This window comes from Triticum dicoccoides, chromosome 4B (genome assembly GCF_002162155.2).
Source record: "Triticum dicoccoides isolate Atlit2015 ecotype Zavitan chromosome 4B, WEW_v2.0, whole genome shotgun sequence".
NCBI classification, from domain to species: domain Eukaryota; kingdom Viridiplantae; phylum Streptophyta; class Magnoliopsida; order Poales; family Poaceae; genus Triticum; species Triticum dicoccoides.
This window is the reverse complement of record NC_041387.1, coordinates 552,632,952-552,645,966: the sequence shown is the minus strand read 5'-3', so window position 1 is coordinate 552,645,966 and position 13,015 is coordinate 552,632,952.

Below are 13,015 nucleotides of genomic sequence, written 5' to 3'. Positions count from 1 at the left end.
CCGACTATACTTGATGTTGGCTGACTCTTGTTTTGATCGATTTGCTTTGCAGGTATTCACTGAGATGCACTCAATGCCCAACGACGAACATGCCTTGGTGCAGGACCAGGAGGGGGAGGGCAGTGCGGAGGAGAGTGGAGAGTGGGAATCCCCAGAAGAAGAGGAGGAGGAGGAGAGCGAGGAATCGGACGAGGAGGAAGAGGTCGACTCGCCGCCGCGCTCTGAACGTCGATCCAAACAGCAACATGATCCATCTGGCGGTCGTGTGAAGAGTGTGGCTCCGAGTGCCACTACCCAGAAGTGCACTCGGACGTCGACTCCAGAGCCGACGGAGAAGGTGGCCAAGCAGCCTGAGGTCGCTCCCCCCAAGGCTCGGATGACACTGCCACGGATCAAGATGGACGTCCCTGTTGCTTCGGGGTGAGTATTTTGCTTGCGTTTTTGGTAAGTCGACTGAAGACTTTCTTGTGCCGACCCACTATCTCATGTGCCATTCCAGTCCCACCTCCGCTGCCACTGACATGGACATCGACAAGGCGCCAGGAGACGAAGAAGCCACCTCACGAGTCGGTAAGTCTGATCAGCCAAGCTTCATTGAGTCCGTGTGGACTGTCAATAGATAGAGTTTCTGACATTTTCTCCTTTTCTGCAGTTCCGCAAGAAGTTGTTGTGCTCCCTGATGACGAAGAAGAAGTGCCTCTACAGGAGAGGAAGAGGAGGAGTGGGAGTGCTGGCAGGAGGAGGCTTGAAGTTCAGATTCCTCAGTCGACGCCGGCGCTCGAGGCAGTGGCCGAACGCTCCAGAGAGCCTATTCGGACCAGCATCACGTTCGCCAGCCCACTGACGACTGATCGTCCGGCGGGCTCATCTGCACTGACTCCTGTTGCTCCAGTGCAGCTCCACACCTCCGACCCAGCGGCTACCTCGGCTGCTTTGCAGCCATCACTTTTTGCTACGTATCAGACTCCGGACGATTCGCCGAGTGCCACTAGGGAAGCTCTGCGCCAGGTGAACCTTGTCATGGAGCAAGTGAAGGTGGTGCACGAGGCTAGCCAAGTGGCTTACAACGCCAGCACTGCTCTTCAGGCCAATGTTCAGGTCAGCAAGGCTCCGACTGAACTTTCGAATGTTGTCTTGTATCTGATCACCCACTGGGGTGTTTCTTTACTTATAGCTTTGAAAATTTCCATTCCACTCGACTTGAGTAGAATCTTAGTAGACTATCTGGACTCATGCTGGGCAGACCCTGCTGAGTATTGATCTGAACCAGTGGGGGCACGCTGAGTGCACCCACTGGGTGTAGTCCTCGAGACCACGGTCGACTGCTGGCAGTCGACTGAGGTCTTAGAATGTATCTCTCTCTTCTTATTTTTTTTGAACTCACGCTGGGCAGACCCTACTGAGTATTGATCTGAACTAGTGGGGGCATGCTGAGTGGACCCACTGGGTGTAGTTCCCGAGACCACGGTCGACTGCTGGCAGTCGACTGAGGACTTAGAATGTGTCTCGCTGGATATTTGATTCAACAGTAGTCTTAGAGTAGCCCTTCCCTGTCAATGCCGTTTATTTCTGTCGACTGACATGTCACTTTTGCTGACTGCAGAGGTCTTGCAATCTTGGAGCTCGTCTTTTAGAGCTAAAGAAGAAACATATCAGCGTCGAACTTGACCTTGAACTTGCCAAGAAGAATCTGCAGACTGCTCAGGAAGAGACGGCTATCATGGGAGGTAATCTTTCGACCATCTGTTTAGTAGACTTTCTACTGCTTTTCATTCAATCTCTTAGAGCCGAGTGACTTCACATAAGCAGATGTGCATAGTGAAAACCGCCAACTTCAGTCTCGTCTGAAGAGTGTTGTTTCTTTAGAGAGGATGAAGGAGGCTTTGGAGAAAAAGGACCTGGATCTGGCAGCCGCTCAGAAGGAAGCACGCGAAAAGACAAAGCTTGCAGATCAGAAGCTAGCTTCAGTCGGCAAAGTGGAGGAGGAGAACGTGAAGCTGAAGACTGCTGTCTCGGACACCAATCGGGAGGTCGAACAACTGAGGAAGGACAAGGAGAACCTGACCACTGAAGTCGGTGGTCTCAAGGCCAAGAATGGCAAACTGGAGTCCCATTTGGAACAACTCGCGACAAAGCTTGTCTTGAAGTTGGAAGGTATGACTGTCCAGTTAGATAACCGTCGTCGACTGAGATTTGAAATACCGTCGACTCATTATTTGTTATGATGGAAGAGAACTCTGTCAGGACGTCGAAGCTGAAACTGGGCGGGTCGAGACAGGTCTTGACCCCATCAACTGTCCCATGAAAGATGAAGTTGCGATGAATTTGCTTCAGCTGGAGTCACGCTTGGACAGTGCAATCGACTATCTGGCTCGGCTGAAGGCCGCGATGGCCCGAGTGGACGCCGAACTCTGGCCTCAGGCAGAACTTCCTCAAAGTCTTGAGTCACTGATGACTCGACTCAACCAAATTCCTGACTGAGTGCAAGAGTGGAAGAAGTCTTCTGCCCGCTGTGGTGCTGACGTTGCCTTGTCTCTTGTTCGCGTGTACTGCAAGGAGGCTAAAGACGAGAAGCTGGCAGCCCTCAAGGTGGCGAATACTAAGAAGCATCCTTTCCAGGACTTCATGGACACCTTCCTCGAGGCATCCACTCGCATCGCCGATAGCATTGACCTCGACAGCTTCTGCGACCTGGCCAGTCCTTCTCCCGCCGAGTGATTGAAAAAAACTTTACGCCCCACCTTTATTTGCCTCGGGATGCCGAGTGATTTTGTAATCATTAAAACTCCTTCGGGCTAGGTGCTCGAGTACTTTTATTCTGCGGTTAGGAAACTCTGGATTTTTCTTTGAATATGTTGGCTTTGCCTTCGAGTGAAGTTTGTTCTCCGCTTGGGTTGGTTTTATCATTGTTTAATGCAGGCACTGAATATGGGTCAGCAGTCGACCCGTGGATGAGCTCTTGGCAGCATTGATCAACTCATCAGTGAGGTGTTCAGCAATGGTCTTGACGTTCCTGCCACCAGCGAGGGGCCAATCGTTGGGTGCACACAATCTCGTCCTTCTTCTTGACGGTGCAACCCCCCCCCCTCGGGGGGAGGGGGGAGGCGTGGGCAACCCACAGTCTCACCCGCCACTCGGTAAGATCTTTTGAACTTAGGCGAGCGCTGTGTTGCAGCGAATCCTCCGAGTGGGAGGGTCGCTCACCACCCGGTAGGATTTTTCAAACTTAGGCGAGTGCAGGGCTGCAACTAAGCCTCCGAGTGGGAGGTATGTGTTGGTGTCAAAACCGGCGGATCTCGGGTAGGGGGTCCCGAACTGTGCGTCTAGGCGGATGGTAACAGGAGACAAGGGACATGATGTTTTACCCAGGTTCGGGCCCTCTTGATGGAGGTAAAACCCTATGTCCTGCTTGATTAATATTGATGATGTGTGTTACAAGAGTGGATCTACCACGAGATCAAGGAGGCTAAACCCTAGAAGCTAGCCTATGGTATGATTGTTGTTCGTCCTAAGGACTAAAGCCATCCGGTTTATATAGACACCGGAGAGGGCTAGGGTTACACAGAGTCGGTTACAATGGTAGGAGATCTACATATCCGTATCGCCAAGCTTGCCTTCCACGCCAAGGAAAGTCCCATCCGGACACGGGACAAAGTCTTCAATCTTCTATCTTCATAGTCTTGGAGTCCGGCCGATGATGATAGTTCGGCTATCCGGACACCCCCTAGTCCGGAACTCCCTCAGTAGCCCCGGAACTAGGCTTCAATGACGACGAGTCCGGCGCGCATGTTGTCTTCTGCATTGCAAGGCGGGTTCTTCCTCCGAATAATTTATAGAAGATTGTGAACACCAGGATAGTGTCCGGCTCTGCAAAATAAATTCCACATACCACCGTAGAGAGAATAATATTACACAAGTTCAATCTGCTGACGTATTTTGTGGCGTGACGTCACACCATTACCAAGCCTTTACTCGAATTTTTTTTATTGTTCCACCTTCGCGCGTTTAGTGAGGCGGTTTCCTTGGCACGTCTTGTCGAAGCAGAGATCGTGTTCCCCTTATTCCGGGATTCCCATTAATACGGACGTGGGTAACCCAACCGCGCCCGTTACCACGCCCCCTCCATCGAAGACGGGTTCCAAACGGTCATGCGGACGGCTCTTGGTATTCTCCCCCTTTATAATGAGACCAAGGCCCATTCTTTTTCTTCAATCCTCTATCGAATCCGCCCCTCGCCCCGAGATCCAACACCCAGGGCTCCATATTTGGGTACCTTTGATCTTCGACAATGTCCGGCCCCGACCTACGAGGCCTGTGGATGCCCTCCTCCATCACGGAAGAGGACGTGCTAAAGCTAAGAGACGCCAGGTACTTAACCTACGAGATTTCGCATAGGCTGCCTGCCCGAGGGCAAGTTATTCCCACTCCCGAGCTTGGTGAGAGCGTCGTGTTCGTGTCTCACCTCCGTCGGGATTTAGGCTTCCCGACGGATCCCTTCGTGAGGGGGCTCATGTTTTACTATGGGCTGGAATTCCATGACTTGGCTCCGGAGTCTATCCTCCACATCTCATCATTCATTGTCGTCTGCGAAGCCTTCCTCCGCACTACCCCTCACTTCGGCTTGTGGCTCAAAACCTTCGACGTGGAGCCGAAGATGATTGAGGGGCGTCAGGCAGAGTGCAGCGGGGTGGTTATAAGCAAGAGGGCCGATGCTCCATGGCCCGAGGGCTCTTTTCAGGAGGAGCTCGGCTTGTGGCAACAGGAGTGGTTCTATATCACCGCTCCCAGGGGTAGCAGGCAGAGGCTGCCGCCCGTCTTCCGCTCGGGCCCTCCACAACGGCTGACTTCATGGGTCAACAAGGGGCGTGACTGGGGGCCGTCCAAGGACGTTCCCCTGTTGCAGGATCAGATTCGAGGCCTCCAAGAAAGGGAGATCAATCTGGCTGTAGTGGTATAGGTTATGTTGATCCGGCGCCTACTGCCCTACAAACGTCGCCCCCTCCGCCTGTAGGAATTTAATTCGGAGGGGCCACCAGCTCTTCAACACTTCATGGGTTTGACACCCGCGGAGATGTACGAACAGTTCTTCGGACCGCAAGAGATGCATCCGGAATTGACCGAGGATGCTGGCCTAAGCTGCAATCGCCCGGATACTCAAGTAAGTAGCCCTGTGTCCGGACACATCGTCCATTCATTTACTGTGGGTTTGCCTTTTAACCAGCTATCCTTTGGACATGAGTGGATAGCGCAAGCAAAACTGATACGGTGTCCGGCCCCTCTCCCTGAGACCACGCAGGATCCTGCGTTAATCAAAATGTTAGAGGTTGCACCTTCGGAGGAGGGCGAAGAAGGGCACAGGGGACAAACCACCTCCGCCATGGAGGCTTTTAGTAAGGGAGGAATCGAGAGTCCCTCCTTCCAGGGGGAGAAGAGGACCGCTTCCGAAGACCCGGAGGCCAAGGCCTCAAAGCGGGGAAAGAAATCTGCACCGGAAGGTCCTGTGCCGGGAAGAGCCCCGGCCGAACTGTCTCCTCGGAGGAATCAGCCCTCCAGCGAGCCGTAAGTAGAAAAGGAGGAATTTTGTAATAGTGGATACCCCTGCTTAATTTTTAAGGGTAACCGAAGTTTTCATCTTGTAGTTCGGATCTCAGCCCGTCTCAGCACAACTCATCTTCGGGAGACCTTCGTCCGAAGATGATGGAGAGTGAAACGCCTCCATCTGCTGCCCCATCATGCGGGGCGGACGACCCTGAGGTGTCGTCACGAAGGGTCTCCCCGAGTCCGGCGGGGCCAGAGAGTTCGGCACCCATTGGAATACGGCCGGTGGAGCTGCAGGATTTACTTAGGAGGGCGTCCATCTCGGAAGATCACCGCACATTAATGAGTATGGTTATTGAAAGGATCTCATCCGCCGAAAGCGGGTTGTGTGAGGCCGTCGGAAGTTTGCTGACGGGATTTGAGGTACGCAAAAAATGACATACCTTTTGCCAGTTTTGCACATGAAGTGCGCCCTGTATAGATAGTAGCCCCTGAGACTTGGTATGCTGTCGAAAGCGACAGCGTGCCGAGGATCATAATCTCAGTTATAGATTGTCACCTTTCCTATGCAGGTGGCGGAATGTTCGGTGGCCAGCCGGACTGATGGAGTTGCCAAACTGAAGAGGCAACTCGACGTTGCGGATGCGGACATCTCGCTGGTTAATAAACGACTTGATGAGTCACAAGGTAAGTGGTTGCTCCACGGTCGCCTAGTAAGGGAGCTGACGCCCATTCCTTACAATTTGTATGCTTGATGCAGATGGTGCTGCTGCTGCGGAAGACCTTCGAGCAGAACTTGCTCGGGCCAAGGAGCAAGCCAGAAAAAGCGAGGCGGCTGCCTCGAAGGCAGCGGAAGAGCTAGAAGCCGAGAAGGCTGCTCACTGCCGAAGCAGGGAGGAGGTGGCCAGAATGGCCACGAAATTAAAAGTTGCTACCGACTGCCTAGAGGTTCTTGAAGGAGAACGCCGAGCAGAGCAAGAGGACCTGAAGAAGGCCGATGTCGAAGCCAAGGATGCCCGTAGTGCGATGCGGGCTATGAAGGAGGAACTGCGTCAGGTTGGAGATATTGTGGCTGGAAAGCCCTTTATGCTGCGCAGGAAGTTCACGGATCCGAAGTATGCTCAGCTGGGTCGGTTGTACGGTGCGGAGGATCCTTATCTGGACTTGGCGGCGAGTGCGGCGGACGCTGTCATGCAATTTCGAAGCCAGGAGGATCACGAAATGGAAGAGCTTTTTTGGTCTCAATTCCATAGTCCAGAGCGTCCACTTCCGTTGAGTGATTGGCTTGTTGAGTGGGCTAAGCTGAATAGATTGTCCGGACTTGCCATGACGGATGTGGTTGCTCATCTGTGGCCGAAAAGGCCCAAGCCGAAGAGTTATTTTGGCTTGTTGCAGCAATTCCTTGGGGCGGTGCCGCGTATTGGGGCGATGAAGCGGTCGGCATGCATAGAAGGTGCACGGATGGCTCTCGCCCGTGGTAAGACATACTGGGCGGAGATGGATGCCACCGCTGTTGCATCCCGGGGTTCGGACAAAAGCCGATTCCCCACCGAGCACTATTTTGAGGAAGTCCTGCAGGGCGCTCGTATAATAGAGTCACAGTGCTCGAAATATGTTATGTTTGAATGACATGTATGATTTCTGAGATCATGTTTATAATGCAATAACTTTTTATACTTGTGTGTTCAAGTATTGAACTATCTCCTGTGTGGCCGTATATGTATGAATAACCTGAAAGTTGCAGTCTTCGGCTTCAGCCCCCACGCACATGGTGCGGGGGTGTTTGCAAAAAGAAAAGCACTTTTTCACACTTAATCCAACGTCTTGGTCCTTGTAGGGAGGTGATAGCGTAGCAAACTAGGCAACCGGACTATAATGCTTTATTACTTTCACTTAGCCATAGGAGCTCGAATGTGGGGCTACTATATAGCCCCTAGCGGCATCGCTCCTCTCCGAACTTCGGGGTGCGTATGTGCCTGACCGGGAAGCGGTCCTTCGTCAAAGCGGAGTAATTCTAAACATTCCAGTGGTCGATCGAGTGGTTGACCAGTCTCTCGCTATATCATGACAGTCAGTTTTCGACTTTCTCTACTGAGGTGATCGCCCGACCGAACCGGGGCACAATCGCAGTAGTTCTCCTGGTGCTGCGTTAGCCGATGATACGGAACATAAGGCAGGAAAATACAGGAGCCGGGCAAACCCAACATTTGACCAAAGACATGATTCGGAGCTGATGCATATAAGGCCTAACTCGAGACGCCGAACACTCCCTGAGGTGTTCGGTCTTTATGATACTGGGCAGAACGATGCCCTAAGCCCCTAGTGTCCAGGTTCAGGCGGGAACTTCTGACGCGGCCGATGCCAAAACGCCAGCCTCCTCCTTGGTTATGGTTTGAAACCGGGGGATGTGTATCAACAAGAGACAATAAGAAAGGTTGATGCAAGGTCTTAATCTGAAAAGAATCCTTGCAACGGGTCCCTGCTACACGTCTGCGCCTGTGTCTCCGTTGTGCTGTATCCTAGACGGGTGTAGCACGTGCTTCATCTGTAAAAGAGAAGGACTTAGTTTCCAAGAAATATCGTGCAGAGGTTGTATAAAAATAGAATAAAAGGAAGAAAATTGAGCTTTATTGGCTCTCATCATTTATACACGCAGCCCCTTATAAAGGGGATATGCAGCTGGGAAGCCCCTTGCCAGACTCGCCTAACCATGTCCGAGGTCTGAATGACCTATTTTTAGGGGCTTTGACTCGCAAGGTCTGACTAGTGTGTGGCTGTCGAGGCAGTCTCACGTTTCTCCGTGGTCGAGGAACACTCGGAGTTACTTTTTAATGAAATTATGCCACGTTGACCGGGCATTTTTAAGCGTAAAAAACGCGTAATGTGGTATTGCGTTAGGGCTGGCGAAAGCTGCGCGCCCCAGTAGTGCTTAAGGGCTACTGTTTGAATGGGGCGATGGGTAGTGAGCTTTTCGCGACGGAGGTTGTCGGATGAACCGAACACAACCTCTAGTGGTACAAAGCCTGTATAATTGGCTTAAAGGCCTGGCATCACTCCTTTAAAGGAAGTGCTGCTATGGCGAATTTTGGTATGGTCTATCCCCATTCTGCGGCCGGTGTCCTGGTATTGCAGGTGCCGCGCTGTCTTTTCGTGTTATCACATGAAGTGAGTTCACTGTTTTTACTTCTAGTGGGAAAGTCTTCTGTTTTTCAGAGTGCTGCTGTTGGGTTTCGTCACGTTCGCTTGCTGTGTCGAGCCCCTTGTGTTCGGCATTAAGTCGGCCGGACTGTTTGAAGACCCAACAATCTCTGTGGGTATGGTTTGCAGGCTTCCCGGGGGTACCATGTATTTGACATAGTTTGTCCAGAATCTTATTTAGGTTGGATAGCTCATCACTGTTGTCCTTAAGGGGCAGTGTTTTGTTGTTCGGCTGAGAGCTTTTGAATCCGGCGTTCACCGCCGTACCATTCGGGCCTTTTTCCTTATTCCGGCGCTGATCTTTTCTGCATCGTGATTTCCCATTTCCATCCCTAACTTCGGATGTACTCGGGTCGCTGGTGCTGCACCTAGCCAGCCAGCTGTCTTCCCCCGCGCAAAAGCGGGTCATGAGGCTTGTTAGTGAGGCCATTGTTCTTGGTTTTTCCTGGCCGAGGTGTCTGGCCAGCCATTCGTCTTGGACGTTGTGTTTAAAGGCTGCTAAGGCTTCAGCGTCCGGACAGTCGGCTATTTGGTTCTTTTTAGTGAGGAACCTATTCCAGAATTTGCGTGCTGACTCTGTGGGTTGTTGAGTTATGTGACTTAAATCGTCTGCATCCGGAGGACAGACATAGGTCCCCTGAAAATTTGCTCGAAACGCATCCTCAAGCTCTTCCCAACTTCTAATGGTATTTTCTGGGAGGCTTTTAAGCCAATGCCGAGCTGGCCCTTTGAGCTTGAGGGGTAGGTATTTTATGGCATGGAGATCGTCTCCTCTGGCCATATGTATGTGTAGGATGTAATCCTCAATCCAGACTCCGGGGTCTGTTGTTCCGTCATATGCTTCTATGTTTACGGGTTTGAATCCCGCTGGAAATCCATGATCCAGTACCTCATCGGTGAAACATAGTGGGTGTGCGGCGCCCGTGTATTTGGGTGTGCCGTTGTCTTTGAATGCTCGGCGGGTTATATTGCTTCCTGGAGTCTTCTTTTTTGGCCCATAAATAGGTCTGACTAGGTCATCCCTTTTCCGAGGATCTTTATGCTGATCGTGTGCCGGCTTGTGTGCGGCGCCCCTTGTTGCTCTTGGCCTATCATCTGGTCGTCTATCCGGCCAGGCGGCTTCTTTCTTTTTTGACTGCGGGGGCTCTAAGGCCTCCTCGTCAAATTCGGGCAACAACTTGCGCTTCGGGTAGCTCTTTGTCTGGTGACTAGCGCCATGTTTATCTGCGCTGTTGAGTACTTTGCTCCATCTCATTCTGAGTGCGTCCTCCGCTGTTTTGAGCTTCCGCTTTTGCTTCTTCAAACTTCTTGCAGTGGTGACGAGCCTTTTATGAAGATTCATATGCTCTGGTGATGTGAGATCATCTTCGCCGGGGATGGGTTGCTTGTCCAGTTCATGTTCGGCTGGCTGCTTGTTGACATGTACGTCGTCCACTGCTTCGCCCTGCTCTAGGGCCGGGTCCGTATGGGTGCCGTTTTTATCGATGCCGGTCTTCGGGCGGCGCTTGCGTCACCGCTTTGGTTGTTTGTTGGGGGAGTTGTCCTTCGCCACGTCCCGTTTTTCCTCGTTATCGCTTCCTTTTGGTGTATCCACCATGTATACGTCATGAGTTGGGTGGCTTTCCCGTGCCCGGTAGGCACTGGTTCTTGGTCGTCTCCGGCATCGTCGTCCATACTGTCAATGTCTTCGGAGTCATAGTCTAGCATGTCGGTTAGATCGTCGACAGCGGCTACCAAGTGGGTGGTGGGTGGGATTTGAATTTCTTCGTCGTCCGCATCCCAACCGTCCTGACCACAGTCCGGCCAGGGCTCTCCTAATAACGAGAGATATTTTAGCGAACTCAAGATGTCGCCGAAAGGTGAGTGTTGAAAGATGTCCGCTGTGGTGAACTCCATGATCGGTGCCCAATCGGATTCGATCGGAGGGGGCGCGGGAGGTTCGGAGTCCGGCAAGGAGTCAGGCGCCTCGGAGTCACGGGCTTTATGAGGGACAAAGTCAGTTTTTGGCTCTATCGCCGTAGAGGTTGCAGCCCCCGAGGCGGTGTCTAGCCATCCATCCTCGATCCGCGTAGCCAGCTTTGAATTGAAGATCGGAGCGGGTTCGAGTGCGGCCTCCAGGGTACTGTCCGGCTGCAGAGCTAAATCATGCTCGCCGTGACAGTGCGGCACGCTCGGCTGTGGCTCGAATCCATCAAGGATCAAGTCCCCGCAGATGTCAGCCGTGAAGTTCAAACTTCCAAATCTGACCTGACGGCCAGGGGCGTAGCTTTCGATCTACTCCAGATGGCCAAGCGAATTGGCCCGCAGTGCGAAGTCACCGAACACGAAGATCTGTCCGGGGAGAAAGGTCTCACCCTGGACTGCGTCGTTGATGATGGTCGAAGAAGCCATCGAGCCTATCGGTGACGACACAGAGGAACTCTCAATGAAAGCACCAATGTTGGTGTCAAAACCGGCGGATCTCGGGTAGGGGGTCCCGAACTGTGCGTCTAGGTGGATGGTAACATGAGACAAGGGACACGATGTTTTACCCAGGTTCGGGCCCTCTTGATGGAGGTAAAACCCTACGTCCTGCTTGATTAATGTTGATGATGTGTGTTACAAGAGTGGATCTACCACGAGATCAAGGAGGCTAAACCCTAGAAGCTAGCCTATGGTATGATTGTTGTTCGTCCTAAGGACTAAAGCCATCCGGTTTATATAGACACCGGAGAGGGCTAGGGTTACACAGAGTCAGTTACAATGGTAGGAGATCTACATATCCGTATCGCCAAGCTTGCCTTCCATGCCAAGGAAAGTCCCATCCAGACACGGGACGAAGTCTTCACTCTTCTATCTTCATAGTCTTGGAGTAAGGCCGATGATGATAGTTCGGCTATCCGGACACCCCCTAGTCTGGAACTCCCTCAGTATGCTCACCACTCGGTAGGATTTTTCAAACTTAGGCGAGTGCAGGGCTGCAGCTAAGCCTGCGAGTGGGAGGGTTGCTCACCACTCGGTATGATTTTTTAAACTTAGGCAAGCACTGGGCTGCAGCTAATCCCCCGAGTGGGAGGGTTGCTCACCACTTGGTAGGAATTTTTAAACTTAGGCAAGCGTTGGGCTGCAGCTAAGCCCCGAGTGGGAGGGTTGCTTACCACTCGGTAGGATTTTTCTAACTTAGGCAAGCACTGGGCTGCAGCTAAGCCCCCAAGTGGGAGGGTTGCTCACCACTCGGTAGTATTTTTCAAACTTAGGCGAGCGCTGGGCTGCAGCTAAGCCCCCGAGTGGGAGGGTTGCTCACCACTCGGTAGGATTTTTCAAACTTAGGCGAGTGCTGGGCTGCAGCTACGTCCCCGAGTGGGAGGGTTGCTCACCACTCGGTAGGATTTTGTAACGCCCTCGATGCGGCTATAGCTCCCACGTGTCGAGGCACGACTTAGAGGCATAACCGCATTGAAAGCAATGTCGCAAGTCAGGCAATCATTACAACATCCCATGTAATATATAATAAAAGGGGGAGATAACATAGTTGGCTTACACTCGCCACGTCACATCAGAGTACATAAATAACATCCATCAAACAAACACTCATGGCCCGACTACGGCGCCAAAATAGAAAAGAACCCAACATGCGACAAGGTCCTGAATCGATAACCCCAACTAGGCACCACTACTGATCATCCGGAAAGGACACGTAGTAACGCTGAGAGTCCTCATCGAACTCCCACTTGAGCTCGTACTCGTCACCTGGAGCGGAATCACCTGGACCTGCATCTGGAGTTGTAGTATCTGTGAGCCACGGGGACTCAGCAATCTCACACCCACGCGATCAAAACTATTTAAGCTCATAGGAATGGATAAGGCAAATATATGTGGAGCTGCAGCAAGCGACTAGCATATGTGGTGGCTAACTTATACGCAAAAGAGAGCGAGAAGAGAAGGCGAAGCACGAGCGAGAAGCTAAAGGAACATCCTGCGCAAGCATAACTCCAACACCGTGTCCACTTCCCGGACTCCGCCGAGAAGGGGCCATCACGGTAACACACACAGTGGATTCATTTTAATTAAGTTTAGTTCAAGTCATCTACAACCGGACATTAACAAATTCCCATCCGCCCATAACCGTGGGCACGGCTTTCGAAAGATCAATCCCTGCAGGGGGGTCCCAACTTAGCCCATAACAAGCTCTCACGGTCAACGAAGGAATAGACCTCCACCCAAGACACACCGATCAGACTCGGTATCTTGGTACAACAAGATGATTCGACAGGTTAAAACAAGCCCAGCAACACCGCCC